Source organism: Schistocerca gregaria, chromosome 2 (genome assembly GCF_023897955.1).
Source record: "Schistocerca gregaria isolate iqSchGreg1 chromosome 2, iqSchGreg1.2, whole genome shotgun sequence".
In the NCBI taxonomy this organism is placed as follows: domain Eukaryota; kingdom Metazoa; phylum Arthropoda; class Insecta; order Orthoptera; family Acrididae; genus Schistocerca; species Schistocerca gregaria.
In genome coordinates, this window is record NC_064921.1 from 668851443 (window position 1) to 668871110 (window position 19668).

The window sequence follows — 19668 nt, forward strand, 5'->3', positions numbered from 1 at the left end:
TACCAAAAATATAACATGCAGTAACTCAAAAGACGGTGTTGGGCGTTAGCACTTTCTTCTGCCGACTTCTTCTGTATGCAGCTTACATGATTCATTGACCTGACTGTCACGTTGTTAGCTAAACTTATTGCTTTATCTTGAACTGAATTGATACAAAATACACTCCTGGAAATGGAAAAAAGAACACATTGACACCGGTGTGTCAGACCCACCATACTTGCTCCGGACACTGCGAGAGGGCTGCACAAGCAATGATCACACGCACGGCACAGTGGACACACCAGGAACCGCGGTGTTGGCCGTCGAATGGCGCTAGCTGCGCAGCATTTGTGCACCGCCGCCGTCAGTGTCAGCCAGTTTGCCGTGGCGTACGGAGCTCCATCGCAGTGTTTAACACTGGTAGCATGCCACGACAGCGTGGACGTGAACCGTATGTGCAGTTGACGGACTTTGAGCGAGGGCGTATAGTGGGCTTGCGGAAGGCCGGGTGGACGTACTGCCGAATTGCTCAACACGAGGGGCGTGAGGTCTCCACAGTACATCGATGTTGTCGCCAGTGGTGGGCGGAAGGTGCACGTGCCCGTCGACCTGGGACCGGACCGCAGCGACGCACGGATGCACGCCAAGACCGTAGGATCCTACGCAGTGCCGTAGGGGACCGCACCGCCACTTCCCAGCAAATTAGGGACACTGTTGCTCCTGGGGTATCGGCGACGACCATTCGCAACCGTCTCCATGAAGCTGGGCTACGGTCCCGCACACCGTTAGGCCGTCTTCCGCTCACGCCCAAACATCGTGCAGCCCGCATCCAGTGGTGTCGCGACAGGCGTGAATGGAGGGACGAATGGAGACGTGTCGTCTTCAGCGATGAGAGTCGCTTCTGCCTTGGTGCCAATGATGGTCGTATGAGTGTTTGGCGCCGTGCAGGTGAGCGCCACAATCAGGACTGCATACGACCGAGGCACACAGGGCTAACATCCGGCATCATGGTCTGGGGAGCGATCTCCTACACTGGCCGTACACCTCTGGTGATCGTCGAGGGGACACTGAATAGTGCACGGTACATCCAAACCGTCATCGAACCCATCGTTCTACCACTCCTAGACCGGCAAGGGAACTTGCTGTTCCAACAGGACAATGCACGTCCGCATGTATCCCGTGCCACCCAACGTGCTCTAGAAGGTGTAAGTCAACTACCCTGGCCAGCAAGATCTCCGGATCTGTCCCCCATTGAGCATGTTTGGGACTGGATGAAGCGTCGTCTCACGCGGTCTGCACGTCCAGCACGAACGCTGGTCCAACTGAGGCGCCAGGTGGAAATGGCATGGCAAGCCGTTCCACAGGACTACATCCAGCATCTCTACGATCGTCTCCATGGGAGAATAGCAGCCTGCATTGCTGCGAAAGGTGGATATACGCTGTACTAGTGCCGACATTGTGCATGCTCTATTGCCTGTGTCTATGTGCCTGTGGTTTTTTCAGTGTGATCATGTGATGTATCTGGCCTCAGGAATGTGTCAATAAAGTTTCCCCTTCCTGGGACAATGAATTCACGGTGTTCTTATTTCAATTTCCAGGAGTGTATTAATGTACAGGATACTAACCAATAAAGGAATGTGAAATTAGCGCGTTTCAATAAATAAGTCGTGCTGATTGTGAACAACATTCCGGTCGTGGAAGAAACTGCATTCAGGTCGTTTTTAGAAAGTGCGAGACCGTCTGTCGTCTGTCTTTGCCGTCTGGCTTTCAGGTAGATATTGGCAATATGTCACCACGAACAAATGCAATTCATTACATGTTTCATGTGAAAACGTCCGCTTGTTTCTCGTTCAAACAAAATTATTTTTAAAGTGTTACTTTATGATCGCGTAAGATACAGATGTGTTTGTATACGTTTTCGACTTGCATCCACCAGTGAAAGGGGAGTCCCCATAACTGAACCTCAACGACCGATCTATAGTCCGTAAAATGTTGCGGTGAGGTCCGTCCGGAGAAAATGGAGTGGTTCATATTCCACAGTCTTCTTTCCGCAAGGGTAATGTTCTTCTGTAGCGCTAGCAATTCACCCCGCCGTTTACTGCAACAGCAGGACGTCCTACATCATCGAATACCACACATTACTGGTCACATGTAAATCGGTCCTTTCTCGACAGATATTCTTTCCGGATGCATAAGTATAGAAACTTTTCTTCTATTGTATTTTTTTACCAATACTATTTCCTGTAGGAACAGGCGCAACTTTCTTTAACACACTATGTAAATTTACTTACTTTTTCACTAAACATACTCTCTAACGTTATCTTTTACACTACTGGACATTCAAATTGCTACGCCGAGAAGAAATGCACATGATAAATGGGTATTCATTGGACAAATATATTATACTAGAACTGACATGTGATCACACTTTCACGCAATTTTGGTGCATAGATCCTGAGAAATCAGTACCCAGAACAACAACCTCTGGCCGTAATAACGGCCTTGATAAGCGTGGACATTGAGTCAAACAGAGCTTGGATGGCGTGTACAGGTACAGCTGCCCATGCATTTCTCAACACAATACCACAGATTATCAAGAGTAGTGACTGGCGTATTGTGACGAGCCAGTTGTTCAGCCACCATTACCAGACGTTTTCAGTTGGTGAGTGATCTGGAGAATGTGCTGGCCAGGGCAGCAGTCGAACGTTTTCTGTATCCAGAAAGACCCGTACAGGACCTGCAACATGCGGCCGTGCATTATTCTGCTGAAATGTGGGGTTTCGCAGGCATCGAATGAAGGATAGAGCCACGGCTCGTAACACATCTGAAATGTAATGTCCACTGTTCAAAGGGCCGTACATGCGAACAAGAGGTGACCGAGACGTGTAACCAATGGCACTCCATACCATAACGCCGGGTGATACGCTAGTATGGCGATAACGAATACACGCTTCCAATGTGTGTTCACCGTGATGTTGCCAAACACGGATGCGACCATCATGATGCTGTAAACAGAACCAGGATTCATCCGAAAAAATTACGTTTTGCCATTCGTGCTCCCAGGTCCGTCTTTGAGTACACCATCGCATGCGCTCCTGTCTGTGATGCAGCGTCAAGGGCAACCGCAGCCATGCTCTCTGAGGTGATAGTCCATGCTGCTGCAAACGCCGTCGAACTGTTCGTGCAGATGGTTGTTGTCTTGCAACCGTCTCCATTTGTTGACTCAGGGATCGAGACGTGGCTGCACGATCCGTTACAGCCATGCGGATAAGATGCCTGTCATCTCGACTGCTACTGACACGAGGCCTTTGGGATCTAGCACGGCGTTCCGTATTACCCTCCTGAACCCACCGATTCCATATTTTGCTAACAGTCATTGGATCTCGACCAACGCCAGCAGCAATATCACGCTACGATAAACCGCAATCGCGATAGGCTACATTCCGGTGATACCTGCCATTTCTGTTTTATTCTAGCACAAGTTTCGTAAAGTTCTGTTGAATTCCGACTAATTCTCCTATGTGTCCCATGTCGACGTCCATTCCTTTTATCACGATCAGAGAAGTCGTCCCCCTCGTACACTTAGAACTACTGTTCCCACCTACCCGTGTTCTGCTCTGACTTCAACAGTGGCATTTATACTGTACTTCACCTAACGACTTACCTTTAGTTTCACTGAAGGTTGTTTTCACTTTTCTATATTCTGAATCTCTCCATCTGACAATTTCCTTGTTGATTTATTGTCATTTTCTCCTGCTGCCATTTTCCCTTAGCTTCCTTGTACTACCTAGTTCCTATTCCAACGTGACTTATATTTCTGTATGTCCATTTTTGCCTGAACATTTTTGTTGTGTTTCTTCTGTTACCAAACGTGTTTAGTAGTCACCTTTCTCACACATACTCTTGTTTCTCCAGCTTCTTTAAGTGGCATTCCTAGAGATTTCGCTTACTCTTCAACTGAACTGCCTGTTTTGGCATTCATTATTAAATATCTGTAGCATTCGATAACTTCGAACGCGCTTCATCTTTCCTCAGTAATTGAGCACCTTATTTCTTCCCACATTGATCAATCCAGGCGATTCCCTTACACATCACTGTACTCTTCATTACCACTAAATTGTGATCCGAGGCTATTTCTGCTCCTGCGTAGGCTTTTAAATCCAACATCTGATTTTTGAATCTCTGTCTGAATATGATATAATCCAGCTGGAATCTCCACGTGTCTGTCGTACTTTTCCACATGCATGACTTCCTCTTGCGATTTTTTAAAAGTGTAAGCGCGATTGCTACATGAAATTTAGTACACAATTCAATTAATACTTCTCTCATTGCTGCTACCAAGCCCATATTCTCCCATAAATATGCCTTCTTCTCCTTTCCCAGTTACAGCATTCCAATCCCCACCATTATTTATTATAATTTCCTCTCACGTGGTAAATTATATTATCAATACCCTCATATACCTTTCTTATGTCTCTCTTTTCTGCTTGCGACGTGACGTAACTACCGTTATTGGTGTTGGGTTAATATCGATTCTGACGAGAAGTAGCCTTTCACTGAACTGTTCACAGTAACTAACTCTGTCCTGCCTTCCTATTTCTTCTAGTCCCACTACTCCGTTTTCTGCTACTGTTGATTTTGACCTATATTCATCTGACTAGGAAATCTTGTCTTTGAATTTCACTTCACTGGCCCTGATATGAGCATTTGTCCTCCACTTTTCAAATTTTCTAGCTTGCACACCATTTAAAAATTTCTGAAATTCCACCTTCTGACTCATAGGATGTTACCCTTTCCTTGGTTACTGAATCTATGTCTCATGCCATATTCTACTGGGAGACCACCCATGAAGATCAGATTTAGGGACCAACCTGAAATCTTTTGCCAATGGAAGAATGACCATTCCACTTTGCGAAATAAATGCCACATATCCTGCCGATAGACATTATGTCTTTAATCCAGAGGTTTCCTTTGCCTTTTATATCTTTATGCCCTTGATAATTGCTGATTCTATCGTTTTGTAGGGGCATTTCCCTAAGGTCAAGAAGTTGCACTGAAACATGGTTGGCTTCTCTGCCTCTTTGACAAGGCCTTTCATAGAACGAGAGTGACACCTGGCAGTGGACGTCTTCGACCGCCATTACCGAAAATACTCGATGCTAAAACAAAACTATTTACCTGCAGACTGTTTTCCTTTGCTTTTCGAGTTAACATAATCAGTTTTCGGTTCCCTATAATGCTGTTACATAGCTGCTTCTGGAGTTTTCGCTGGTAATGCCGTGCCAACCAGTGCTCCAGCCTTCGTTACAAAGTGGACGGAGCCAGCTGCGGGTGCTATAATCTGGTAGCAGAGGGAGCCGCCTTGCCTCAAAGGCTCGCCTCGGGTTGCCTACCTGCAGGCGGGCGGTCCCCACTGTGCGGTCCCTGCCGGCCTTGGGTCCGCAGCAGCAGCTGCCGGCAACGACGGCCCATAAAGCAGGCCTGCGTCTGCGTACCTCCGCCCCTCCGCCCACCCCAACCACCCACTGCACGCAGTCTGCTGACGCCGTCAACGGTATCGGTTCGCGGACGACACGGGCGCGTCTTTACGTCCAATTATGGCGTCCAGTTATGATTGGCAGCGCATCGGTCGTGTTGTGTCTGCAAGACTGGAGCAAAATTGCCTTGTCTTGCTTTGTAAATTGTGCGTGTGCGATGTTCTATGAATTGCATCCTATATCCCACTAAACTGATAAATGTATGAATTTTCATTCTAAGTAATGCCTCTTGCTCCCAATCTTCTGAAGAAGAAATGTTTTGGTAAGCTAAGAGCGGATCAAATTGGAATCACTTCCAACAACTGAGTTTAGCCTACTTTCGAGAAAAAGAGCCAATAAATTAACAATGAAGTCAGTACGAAACCAAATACAGCAGTGACGTCTGAAGTCATCCCAAATATATTTCGAAAGGAAGCCCATTTAAATGAACAACGAAGCCAGTTTTGAACCAATTGCATGATTAGTTAAAATGTGATGTGGAAGGTGCGTATTGCAATCATGATGTTTGCTCACGCTACTAAAGTGGCTGTTGGCATCGATGCTCATCACGTCCTTTGGCGACGGTTTCCTGGAGAAGTAGATGTAAGTGAAATGTGCGAATGAAATATCCAGCAGTTTCCACATACGTTGCGTTCCAGTTCTCAGTGGCCATATGCAACATAAACAAGGAACTGCATAACTAAATCTCTTTTAGTAATGGTGTTAACTACCATTTCTTGTCCACCAGTTGTCCTTTATCAAATCCAAATTGGAAATTTGTGGTAAAGACTACGGGGTCAAACTGCTGAGGTCATCAAATGCAGAGAGCTACCAAAATTATGGCAACAGCTTTCCTCCATTGCTTTCTATGGAGTCGTGGTTATTACAATCGCATCAAAGTGTTCTGAAAATGAAGAATATATAGCGTTCTAAGAGTCAAAATGATACAACAGTCGTCGGTTTCGTTGTGAATAGGAAGGTAGTTCAAATAATGGGTTACTGTAAACGGGTCTGTGACAAACTTTTCTCCTCAGAACTGGCAGCAAACCAATACTGACAACAATTTAGTACGAACAATATGTGGTGTTCACTCATGGACGTCATGAACGTGACTCATCAAGGAGCTAAGCACTTAAACTGCGCCCTGACAATAACATTTTTCTAATGAAATTCGTCATTAACAACCATCACAATTTCAGAACAATGATTTACATATCTACAGTGTTAGAGGGAAAATGATCTTTATTGCAATGAATCAGGGAGGAGTTTAGCATGCAGCAACAAAAATTTTAGACTATTTGCCTAATAACATAAAATGTCTGACAGGTAGCCAAGTAATTTTTAAATTTGGTTCAAGACCGTTTCTCCTAGCCAGCTCCATGTATTCCATTGAAGAACTTTTAGTGTAGTTACATGAAAAATGATAATGTTGTCATTGATTTTAGCATTAACAATGCATAGTGCAGTGCATACATATCTTATAAACTGACATCATTTCGATAAAAGAATGTTCAAATTATCTATGGAATCGTGATGGTACGCATCTCTCCTCCTTACACGAGGCATCACAACAACGTTCACCAGGCAACGCCGGTCAACTGCTGTTGGTGTGTAAGAAGTCGGTTGGAAACTTTCCTCATGTCAGCACGTTGTAATTGTCGCCACCGGCACCAATCTTTTGCGAATGCTCTGAAAAGCTAATCATTTGCATATTACAGCATATTCTTCCTGTCGGTTAAATTTCGCTCTGTAGCACGTCATCTTCGTGGTGTAGCAATTTTAATGGCCAGTAGTATATGTTTTCTGTCGTTTCTTAGTTTATTTTTGAATTCTGAAAGGTGCTTTTTGTGTGCAACTAAATGAAAGGCTGTTCTTTTGGCGATACACTCGTTTCGCTTCTTTTTGCTTATGAAGCACCTTCATTGCCAATTGTGTGAAATTCTTCCATATGTGTTGTTCTGGAATTGTACTTAAGTGTTCTGCGTACACAAGGATGTCCAGTTTTTGGAGTGTCACAACATATCCAAGGATAGGCACTCTAGTTCCAGTCTCCTCCCTCTTTTGCACTTCAAGTCTTAGGCAATATGCCCGTTCCGACTCCATCTCTTTCTCGGCCTTCCTGCATATCTCCTTCCTGAGGGCTAATACCTGTTTATAGCGACTGGAATTCTGTACTCATCCGTCCGGTTGAGGTTTTGTCTCCATTACTTCCCATAATCTTCAGTCTTCTAATCTGAATTACAGCTTCCCAATTCTGCATTTGTGTCATTGTCTTTTATGTGTTCTCTCCTGAAAGTTCTTAAAAATCTCATATCTGCTGACTGTATGTTATTCTTATATCTCTTTCTCTCATTGCCATATTCGTTACCATTAAGTAGCAGAGGCACGGCCGTTGTTTCATACAGCTTCAGTTGTGTGGCTTTTCTAACTTTATTATTTAAAGTTTCAACATGTAATCAGCTGATTAGCTCCAGATCACGCATGAAGTCTGCACTAGATGTTTGGTTTCCTTATACCATTTTTGTACAAGCGTTATTAACCACATGACCACTTCAATATGCTGCATACATCTTACTTTTGACGCTCTCAAATAGAGCGATAATTGCACACTTCTGAAACGGCTAAAGCAGTGAACTTTCTTTCGTGCAACTGATAACTGATTATTTCAACAAATGGTCTGTCGTATTTACCTCATTTAATCCTATAACACTTCTGAGTTTCTTTCCTTCCTTCTTCTGGTGCATATACACCAAATACAGTAAGATAACAGCGTCTGCTCAGAGAGTCCCCTAGAACCATAGTGGCAGTAGCCATTTTACCTAGGAAGATGTCTCCTGCAATTGGAGACTAAACGTTAGGGATCAGTTTAATGCATCGGCCACACCATCTCAGCCCAGTAATTTTAACTGAAGAAGATGCCGACCGTGAGAGCCTACGCTGTGTGATTACATGTCAGAAATCCTTCATTTACATAATTGTAGCTTACTGTAGCCTACCTCTGTTTACGAGGGTTGGAACGTAAATAGTGACAACTATTTCTTCACAGCCGATACATAAGAGTTACGTGTTTGCACCTGTTACTGTCCTTCGTAGTAGTCACCGGCATTGTTAAGGATCCGTTGCCAGCGATGTGGAAGGCGTAGCATACAGTTAACAGAGCCTGTTCTGTTGATGGTGAGTATGGAGCGGTCTACTTCCTGTCGAATCTCTGGAACTGTTCTGAAGCGAATGCCACGAAGTGGTTCCTTCATCTTCGTAATCAAATCAAAGTCACAAGGACTTAAGTCTGGGGAATATGGTGGATGGTACAGTTCTTTCCCGTCCCATCGACAGAACAGAGCAGCCACAGCTTGCGCTGTATGCGCCCGCACATAGTCGTCCAAATTGATGGGTGGGTTGCGCAAAAAGTGTCGCCACTACTTTCGCAGAGCTGGTCGCAGGTGATGCTCCAAAAACGAACAGCAATACTATGCATTGACGGTCTGCCGTGGAGGAACGTAATGCGTTAGGATAACACCATCACAGTCGTACACGAGAATCACCGTAACTTTAGACCGCTCCATTCTCACCATCAACAAAACAGGCTCTCCTAACGGTATACTACGCTTTCCACATCGCTGGCAACAGATTTTACACAATGCTATTGACTACTTTGAAGGACAGTAACAGGTGCAAAAATGTAACTCTTTTGTATCTGTTGTGAATAAATAGTTGCCACTATTTAAGTGCCAACCGTCGTATTATCCATTGAAATTGCTACACCACTACAGGCCCTCTGTTTTGAGGGGCTGCATTATACAGAATTAGATAATCCTCTTGTTCTGTTATCCCCTTTAATTTCTTTTTAGTTTCTGTTCTGGCTAAGACATCAATTTTACATTGTTTTTGAACTGTACTCCACGGATCACTCCATTTTCCCGCCAGACGGCTCTCATTCCATGTTCCTATTTTTGCTCGATATATAATTCTTAGTCGTTTATCCTTAACTTCTCGCCAAAGTCGTTTGGAAAATGACCCATCCGGCTTTTTCCTCTGAAGAATTAGAGTTTGTTGCTATTTCTTCAGAACAGTTTTCCAGCCGGTCGCCAGGTAAGTCTAAAAAAGAGCCTGCCTCCTCTTAGCGTTTAAACCTGATTCCAGTTGTGCTATCCCAAATCAGAGGGGTGTGTCTTCCACTGATCTCTGACCTATCATTGAGGTCTTCACCTCAATTACGCAAGACTAGGCTGTCCATATTTATGTCTCTTAACACTCTGTATAGTCCACAGATCACTAGTAAATAGTTTAGTTGTGGAATTCTGTGTACATCATTCATTTGTATAAACTTTACACATAATCACAGAATATGACTACAATCATAACCTGTTTCTGCCTTGCACTGACCATCTTCAGAATTTATATGTTATGAACGGCCGAGAACTACTCACGACGAAGTCGTTATCAAGAAAAGCTGAACTGCAGTTATATGGCTCGGAATGTGGAATGTTAGATCCCTTACTCGAGTAAGCAGGTTAGAAAAGGGGAACTGCTAAGTTGAAGTTGAAGTTGGAGTGGGAGATAGGATGAATTGGTCGAGTGTTACATCACTCTACGTACCCAGAAACTGTTAATCCGCCTGTGATTATTGGTTATTCGAGCCACCCCACCGTATCTGGTGGGATCTGCCATCCGAACCTCGAGGACGCTGACGGCAGCCGTTGCGTAGTTCCAAACAGTCACAATATTTGTAAATACCTGACTTGCCTCAGGGCTTCCTAGCAGCATAGACTTCAATTTTTTTCCAAAAACTTTGCTAGCTACAGTATTCTGGCACAATACGTCGGGGACCTACCTTCAACACCTGAATCGATAGGCAGTCAATTCTGAGATTCTGAAAGTAAAACGTAGAGAGTCGACTGTAGTGCAGTTAACTGCCATTCTCTAATGCACAGACGCAGCGGTAGTAGGCTCAAAGCGACGTCAGCCGGAGTACCGACAGCGCCAGAGGCATCTGTGCTGCAGCGAGCGGCGAAAGCGTACGGCACTCGCGCGAGAACGCTTTCACCGGCAGAAATCCCCGATAGCGTGGGGAGCGCGCTGCGGCTGGACGAGTGAGGATCGCTGTGCCGCCTCCCTCCACTCTCCGGAAAGCCCTCACGACGGCGACCGGCGCGCAATTTGTTACAATTAGAGTAATTAATAGCCGGCCGCCTCCCACGCCACGCACGCACGCAGCGGGCTCGCGCAAATTAAGGTTTGTGTGTAAAGGACAGGAGTTAATTGGCGACCCGTAATTGAACGCGTGCACGCATCCGCGTCCGCGCTCGGAAAACCCCCGCACGACAGCTGAGGGTAAGGGGGGGGGGAGGAGGGGCAGGGGGTGCGGGGGCTGATTGCTGATGAACCGGGCGGCGTTAATTAGCCTAAGTTGAAAGCGGCGGCGATTAACACGGCCAATTAACGGCCGCGGCCTGACCTTAGCCGCGGAGCAATTATCGCTGCGGGTTCTCACCTGCTGACACTCGGCATCGGTTACCACTTGCGGCTCTAGACGCCGGTCCGGTTAAAGTCTGCAAAATGTAATTCATGTCTCATTTGTGCCGGACATTGAGGTGTGTGTATAAAGAGAACGGAATTACTCCAGCATGTAGACATTCGTCAGGGCATCTCATGGATGATACGTGTGGCTCCAGACTACTGCCACTCATACAAGAATATTCTGAAGATCTCAGGTTGAATTCATTATCAAAAATGTTCAAATGTGTGTGAAATCGTATGGGACTTAACTGCTAAGGTCATCAGTCCCTAAGCTTACACACTACTTAACATAAATTACCCAGAGGACAAACACACACACCCATGCCCGAGGGAGGATTCGAACCTCCACCGGGACCAGCCGCACAGTCCTTGACTGCAGCGCCCGAGACCGCTCGGCTAATACCGCGCGGCTGACTTCATTACCCCACCACAACTGTGTAAACGTAGTTGGATGATGTTATCCGTAGGAATATACGTTTTCACCGGCTGCTGTGGTGAAAGGATAATAAATTTCGTAAAAGTGTTCTCATATTGTTAAATGAAAGGGGTGTAATGGTACTGATGAATGTACTACTCTATGTGCAAAAAAAAAAAAAAAAAAAATTGGCCACTGTGAAATCTTCCCCCAGTAGTGCTTGCCCTCGATGAAATGGAGACCTGTCTTACGGCCTCTTTTCCTACCTGTCACCCAGGCATCAGCTTCCTCTTCAGATGCCGGCTGGTGTGACCGAGCGGTTCTATGCGCTTCATTCTGGAACCGCGCCACCGCTACGGTCGCAAGTTCGAATCCTGCCTCGGGCATGGATGTGTGTGATGTTCTTAGGTTAGTTGGGTTTAAGTAGTTTTAAGTTCTAGGGGACTAATGACCACATATGTTAAGTCCCATATTGCTCAGAGCCATTTGAACCATTTTGAACCACTCCAATTCTTGGGTTAGTTGGGTTTAAGTAGTTCTATGTTCTAGGGGACTAATGACCACATATGTTAAGTCCCATATTGCTCAGAGCCATTTGAACCATTTTTGAACCACTCCAATTTGCAGGCGCCAATTTAACTTCGCCTGTGTGTTCATCACTGTCGTTATGATTACGCTAGTAACAGAAATTAAGTAAAGGTACAACTATGAATCTGCACAGCGTGCCCTAGAAATGTTGCGACGAATTTCGAGGGGTCGTAGAGGATGTCTGGAGGAACAAATCGACGACAGCAACCCGTGTCTGGAAGAATCAACCAATGACGCAGCAGAGAGTCGATGTTACATGCGCCGGAGCCGCCGCTAGGCAACTTCTTCGGCAGAAAACGTAACTTTGTATGCCGACGGTGGAAAGTCTTGCAATGTCGCCTTTTATTCTGTGACCGTCACTGATAGCCAGGATCGCCAGTGTAGCTGTTGAGTGGACAGGCCGAATTCTCTACGAATGCGACGCTCTATTGCCTGTGTGGATGAAGGTTTGAGATACGCGTTTCCATCCACAGTTTATTTTACCCCTGGAAATCGCCAATTCTTTTCGGTGTACAGGAGAGAAACGAACTACAGGTGAAAACTTGTGTCCGAAAACATCGACAATCAAGGCAACAGAGTATCGCATTCATAGGAGACAAGGCATCTCTACGTGGCAGCTAGCTGTATATCCTCCACTGGTGATCATAACAATCGCCCGCGCTTGCTGAATAAGAAGCGTTGTGAGACGTCCCTCCTACGGTTCATCACCGTAATAAGTCACGTTTGCTGCCGAAGGAGTTGCCTAAAGGCAGCGCCGTCGCCCGTGTCTTGGACGATGTATAGCGTGCCTCTATTTATTCGTCAAGACACTCCCTACAACGCCTCGAGGTTTGTCGCAACATTTCAGGAACACCCTGTATAAGTAAGAATAGTCACCATATTCAAACATATCCATTATAAACAGAAACCTCAGTTACATATACAAAAAGATCACTTAATCATGTAATGTATTAAACTGAAATTAGCGAGGAACTGTGCTTAAACTTTAACATCATGCCTGTGTAGGCTATTCAACCGGCAGTCAGCGCTCAGTCAACCAACGAAAATCACACACAACCTATCTATACCAACATCGGCATCGGTACTCAGCGAGGCTGCGGACGGTATATAGCGGAGGGTACTTATCATACCACTAAATGGTCCCGCCCCCTTCCCTTCGCCATTCGCGAATGGCTCTAGGACAAATGATTGTCGGTAAGCCTCTGTATTAGCTTTTACTTTGCGAGCTTTTGTCGTTATGGTCATTCCGCGAGATGTGTGTGGGAGGAAGTAGTATGTTTCCCGGCGCTTCCCGAAAAGTATTCTCCAGAAATTTCAGTAGTAAGCCGTGATGCGCGGCGCCTGTCTTGTAGGTCTGCCGTGTATTTTTTTCATCATCTGTGTAACGCTCTCGCACGGACTATGTAATCCCACTATCTTTTCTCTCTCTTCTACCAGTCGTACCTGGTAGGAGTCTAGACTGATGAACAATACTCATAAATCGATCGAGCGACCGCTTTGTAAGGCACTTTTTTAGTGAATGAATTACCTCCCCTAAAAATTTTTACTATGACTCTGTCTGTCATCTGCTTTTTCTGCTACTTATTTTTGTGGTCATTCCAATTAAGGTGGCTCCGGACAGATAATCCTAGATATTTTACGGCAGTTACTGTTTCCAGCAATTTGTCCTCAACGGTATAGTTGTACAGTAGCGGCTTTCTTTCCCTATGTATGTCAACATTTTACAGATCTTTATGTTCAGGATCAACTGCCAGTCCCTGTATCGTCCTTCAATCCTCTTTAGAACGTTTTGTAAATCTTTACTGTCTTCTGGCGTTGCTACCTGCCTATAGACAACCGCATCATCAGTGAGCAGCCTTAAACAACTTCCAACGCATTCTACCAAATAATTTATATACTCTGTAAACAGTAACGGTCCCATCACGTTCTTTGGAGAACTCCCTTAATTCTAGCCATTTTGTTCTGTTAAGAGCGACGTGTTGAATTTTAATTGCGAGGAAGTCTTAAATCAGTCGCATATGTGGTCCGATAGTCGGTGAGCTCTTTTTTTTTTTTTCATTATACAGCAGTGCGTAATAGAGTCAAATGCCTTCCTTCCTGTAGTCGAGAAACACATCAATCTGAGCACCGATGTCTACAGCGCTGTTGGAGTTATGGACAGAGGTGTACACATTCCGTTTTTAAGCTACCCATGCTTGCACGTTAACTCGGCAGGTTAACTCGTCAAGTTGCCGCACGTTATCAGCATAACAAGAGACTGCTTTACTCCCATCCAAGCCAAGCTATGCCCAACCCTAGTACGTTTTTGTTATTTTGATATTGTGGTTTGACGTCCTCCCCCTGCCCCCAACGGGAGGGGAATAGGTGGAGTTCAGCAGACGAGATTATAGGGATTTCAGTGAGCCGGGATTTCATTGCGCAGCGTTCTCCTACAGTTCACTATTGTCGCCGCATCTTTCTGCGCTGCCTCATCAACGGATTCCGCAACAGTGGTGGCCATGGTGAGTCCTGCACTGACAAAAGTCATAGGGAGACTGATATGCACATATACAGATGGCTGCAGTATCGGGTACACAGGGTATAAAATGGCAGTGCATTGGCGGAGCTGTCATTCGCACACATGTGATTCAAGTGAAAAGGCTTCCGACGCGATTATGGTCGTACGATGGGCATTCACAGACTTTGAAAGCGGAGTGGCAGTTGGAGCTAGACGCATGGGTCATTCTTGCTTGCCTGCCCGTCCTCTACCTCCGCTACGCTAGTAGCAGTTCATTCTGTACACTTTGATTGCAGCTGAAGTTGACGGAAATACCCGAATATCATGACAAGGCTCAATGAAATAGATACTCATTTCGGGTCATTGTAGACCAGGAAATGGTGGATTTTATTTATCTTGTTTTTCTTTCTCGGCGTATTTTGGGCTTATTTATTTCGATATGAACAGCTTCCCCTGAAACTTCACTCTCTTTCGATTATGTCTACGTGAAGACACACAATGCTGAGCACTTAAGACCTGCTCCTCTGCAGTTGCAAGCTCCCATGCATCCCTTCTTGCACATACAAGAGTGCTATTTGAGACGTTTTCGTGGGGCTGGTTCATATAATCTTGTTCACGGTGACGGTGACATTTTGACCAGTCTAGTACTTCGCAGTCCCAAAATTTCTGCAGTCGGTAGTACGTGCAATACGAATCGAATGCAGCAGCTTCTTTGGTATGGGACAAATGAGCCACGTCCATCTTTGCAGTGGCTGCTGATTTGATGAACAGGTGACAACAAATGCCGCATAGTGCGTCGGTGGTTGTGTCCCTCAATAGCGAGCGATCAGAAACTTCTCTCCAACCTCAGTTATAGCTTTCTGACTCACCCCTGGGAAGTGATACACAGTGGCCGAGTTAATAAGATACATTTCTTTTGAGAAACAAAAAAATGGTTCAAATGGCTCTGAGCACTATGGGACTTAACATGTGAGGACATCAGTCCCTTAGAACTTAGAACTACTTAAACCTAGCTAACCTAAGGACATCACACACATCCATGCCCGAGGCACGATTCGAACCTGCGACCGTAGCGGTCGCGCGGCTCCAGACTGAAGCGCCTAGAACCGCTGGGCCACCACTACCGGCTTTTGAAAAACACTCAGTTACTTTATTTTACATTGCCATAAAACGCCGGGGTGGTGTCGAATCAGCTGAATTCATGTAAGAAGAGCTCAAATCCAAAGAGAAATTCCATTTCTCTAAGAGCAAAAGAAGTGGTGGTGACTGATTAAGTCAAGTTCGCTGTTTTTTTCTGGAAGTAAACATCTCGGACGGTTGAGCCCAAGCGGAAGAGGAAAACGAAGTTCACTTTTCTCCAACCATGATTCCGTACCATTTCATTAGGTGAGTGTTGACAGTTCTCATATGAGGCTCACAGTTGCTTTTCATTTTGTCTCTGAGGTCATTTAACGATAATTGTCAATCTTCCCTGCTGTCAGCCGTGTATGTATAAATATGTTCTGCGCAATACCCGATATTTGTTCGCTCTGAACGTCTCTTTTTCAGTTTAACAGTTTATGCCATGCTGTACAACTTTTTATGAGGTGAGGAGTGGTACCTGGCATCAGCAACCACGAGTTCAGTTACAGATGTGGGCAGAACAATAGTCTGCTATTCCAGTCATCACACTGGCGATTTCCCACTTCAAGAATCGTCTCCTTTGCACCATTGATTGCACTTGGTGCACATTCTTCCTTCGTAACTGAGGCAGTTTCGTTTAGTACTTGATAACTTCCTCAGTGAGGTTATCTTTACAGAAGAAACAAATATTTCGGAGGTCCATGGATCCTCTTCATAACGTAGAAGACGATGGTTCACGAACTATTTGCCTCCACGACGAACAGACCCGGCAACATTACTTTGAAGAAGTGTATCGCTTCCAGTGGCATAGTGCACAGTAACTTCATCCAACAAGAGTAAAAACTGATAATTCATTTTAAGCCCATGCTTCACACTCTTCAGATAGTGAAAGCATACAGTTCTTTTTTCCCACCACTTTCACGTGACTTTTATTAAGTGCTCTTTCACTCTGTAGTGTCTCCCTTCGTTATCCCCTGGACCACTTTGATTGTTCATTGTAAGGTACAGTGCTTAGCGTAGCGGAAGTTACAACGTTCTGTGGACGAACAATGGCCCAGCTCTCTATGGCCGGAGCACTCGAGCCCAACAGCTGCCAAATGCCGACTACCTTAAACAGGGTTACATATGCGGTATCTTGCTCTTAGGTCGTACCTGGTTTTCGGGTTTCCGAAAGTTGAATGAAAACGGAGTAAGATTTGAATTCAGTTTCTCGCCAACAACAAGGTCAGAATTGGACAATGAACTCGGATGGGACAAGGTTAGCGAATCTAATCGGGAGTTCTGTCAGCTAACGCCCTCCTGAACGTAGGCCAATCAAACGAACACAAAAGGCTGAAATTGCAAAGAGTGATGTTGTTCTGATTTGTTGTTGTGTTATTAGGATCGGTTACGGTAGTGTGAAACCAAATTTGCAGCTACGACAAACTTTGACTTTCCGACTAGTAAGCAAAAACTACGAATTTCTTGGACTTTGTTTAATTCTTGCCTTACTGTTTATACACCACGCTGCTCTCCAACATTAATGGCTATTACCATTTGTACAGTACATTAAATATGCTACCATTTAAGTACAACCGCAGCTCTGTATATATTAAACTGCAAATATTGGCCATTTCTTATCAAAAATTAAAATCTTGAGTTTTGCTGTAATTTCGGGCTTAATATGGGTATAACGGCTCATAGTACGAGAAAAATCATGATAATGGAAGATAGAATAAATTTTATTTTATTTCCTTTCATTTGAACACAAAATAGGGCCTTCAGGCCCAGTAGCTCTCTGGATTTCGCAGAAAATCAGTACGTCAGAAATTTAATGTTTGAAGAACTTAGCATCAACACTTCTGATAACGAATTGTGGGCATCCGATGAAACGAATATTCATAGCATTGTGTTCAAAGATAGGACTGTATGTGTACACCAATTGTATGTGGACCAACAAAAATGTGGACAAAATTAAGTAAGTCCTCCCTTGTTTGTGTTATTGTAAATCAGCCTATTCATCGCAACAGTTGTTTCGTATTGATCTTCTGTTGTCCTTCCCCTTGTCCTGTTAACGTTTTACTCGCATTCAGTTCTCTACGCTGTCAGTGACTCAGCGAGATTTGTAAAATGTGGATTACAGATTTTAAAAGAAAATCACGTTTTACAAAACTTATTTTCACCAAACGCAATGCGATACGCAACTCTGGAAGATCAACTGCAGTGAGAAGTGTTTTGGTAATCAAAGACAAACGTTATTTCAGTGTGTTAAGAGTTTTCGAGATATAACGAGATACGTCTCAAGCAGTTTCAAAAAATGGCACTGAGCACTATGCGACGTAACTTCTGAGGTCATCAGTCCCCAAGAACTTAGAACTAATTAAACCTAATTAGCCTAAGGACATTATACACATCCGTGGCCGAGGCAGGATTCGTAAATGCGACCGTAGCGGTCGCTCAGTTCCAGGCTGTAGCGCCTAGAATCGCACGGCCACTCCGGCCGGCCAAGCTGTTTCCCGGACAAAAAGGTATAACCCGTTTCGGAAGAGAAATCTTATCTCCGATCCCAAGGAAAATTAAAACAGATTTTCAGTTAGCTAAGAAGTAGTATGGAGCTTGATTTTATCCATACTGGATGAGAGGTCGTGGTTGTGAATGTCAATGTTAAAAAATATATCGGCTCAACCACTTGTTTATAGCGTAAAACACTAAGATTGACGCCTTTCGGAAGTAAAGCTTCCATCATCAGAATAATAAAAATAAAATAACCTGTTAAAACTTGCTAAAATGGAACATGCATCAGACACGGCTGCAACAAGGGAAGAAGCCACGATGTTTTAATTTTATTATCAATTTTATTGTGCCTGGTGCATGTTCCATTTTAGCGAGCTTTAACAGGTTCTTTTAATTTTTATTCTTCTGATGATGGAATCTTGACTTCCGAAACGCGTCAATCTTAGTGTTTTACACTATGAACAAGTGGTTGGGCCGATATATTTTTTAACATTGAGTAGTATGGAGATCCGTACCACACTGAATTTAGAATTTTGTATGTCAGGTTTTTACATTTTTCTATTTTAGTCATCAGTCTTCTGACTGGCCCGCCACGAATTCCTCTCCTGTGCCGAACTTTTCATCTCAGAGTACCATTTCTAATCTATATCCTCAATTATTAAAGCATTTATTCCAATCTCTGTTTTACCGTTTACAGCTCCCTCTGGTACCAGGGAAGTTATTCCCTGGTGTTTTAACAGATGTCCTACCATGCTATCCCTTCCCACTATCTTCCTTGTATTCCTTTTCTCATCGATTCTAAGGAGAATCTGCACACTCCGTAACTTTTCACTCAGTTTTCAACATTCTTCTGTAGCACCGAATGTGAAATGCTTTGATTCTCTTCTGTTCCGGTTTTCCTATAGTCCGTGTTTCATTACCACACACTACTGGGATATATAGGCTTTAAAGCGAATTTTTGTCTCTGAATATCGAAGCAGTCTGGTCGGTGGCCGCTTGCAGACAATAGCTGTCAGGGCACCGTTGCAACTTCGTACGTTAAAGATCCGGTGCCACGTAATTTAAGCGAGAGCAGAGTGGTCTCTTACCTGTAAGTAGCCGCGCAGGCAGTGCGTGCCGTTGACGAGGACGCCGACCTTGAAGCGGCGGAAGCGCAGCCGCAGCACGAGGTCCTTGCGCGCCGTGCGCAGCCGGTAGAAGCAGGTGACGGCGCGGCCCGGCTCCGCCTCCGGGCTCGTCACCTCCTCGTACGGCGACACCGTCTGGTTGCACGCTGAAACAGAAAGCAAGGCTCGTTACCTCTAGAGAAACACTGGAGATCGGACGAAATTTGTAAAATCTACGCTGCTAACCGTTAAAACTACAGCACCACGAAAGGTAACTGAATTTTATTTGTGATAGTATGCAGTATAGGAATACTTTATTAAATTTGTAGGTAATTTTAGAGCACACAAGCTGTGAAAATTGGTACAAAGAGTTGCAACCAATTGTGCCAAAAATGCTCCCGTCTGGGCATCAATTAGAAATTTGGGCTGTTGATA

General features: G+C 44.7%; 1 protein-coding gene across 1 annotated transcript in view; it reads right to left on the reverse strand.

Annotated features, from left to right (window-relative positions):
- Positions 1 to 19394, reverse strand: part of LOC126335928 (uncharacterized) — a 129444-nt gene extending 110050 nt beyond the window's left edge. Inside the window, exon 1 of the mRNA XM_049999403.1 lies at positions 19216 to 19394. The gene's annotated coding sequence lies outside the window, so the exon portion shown is untranslated. The remainder of the gene's footprint in view (positions 1 to 19215) is intronic.
- Between the last annotated feature and the right edge of the window lie 274 nt (positions 19395 to 19668).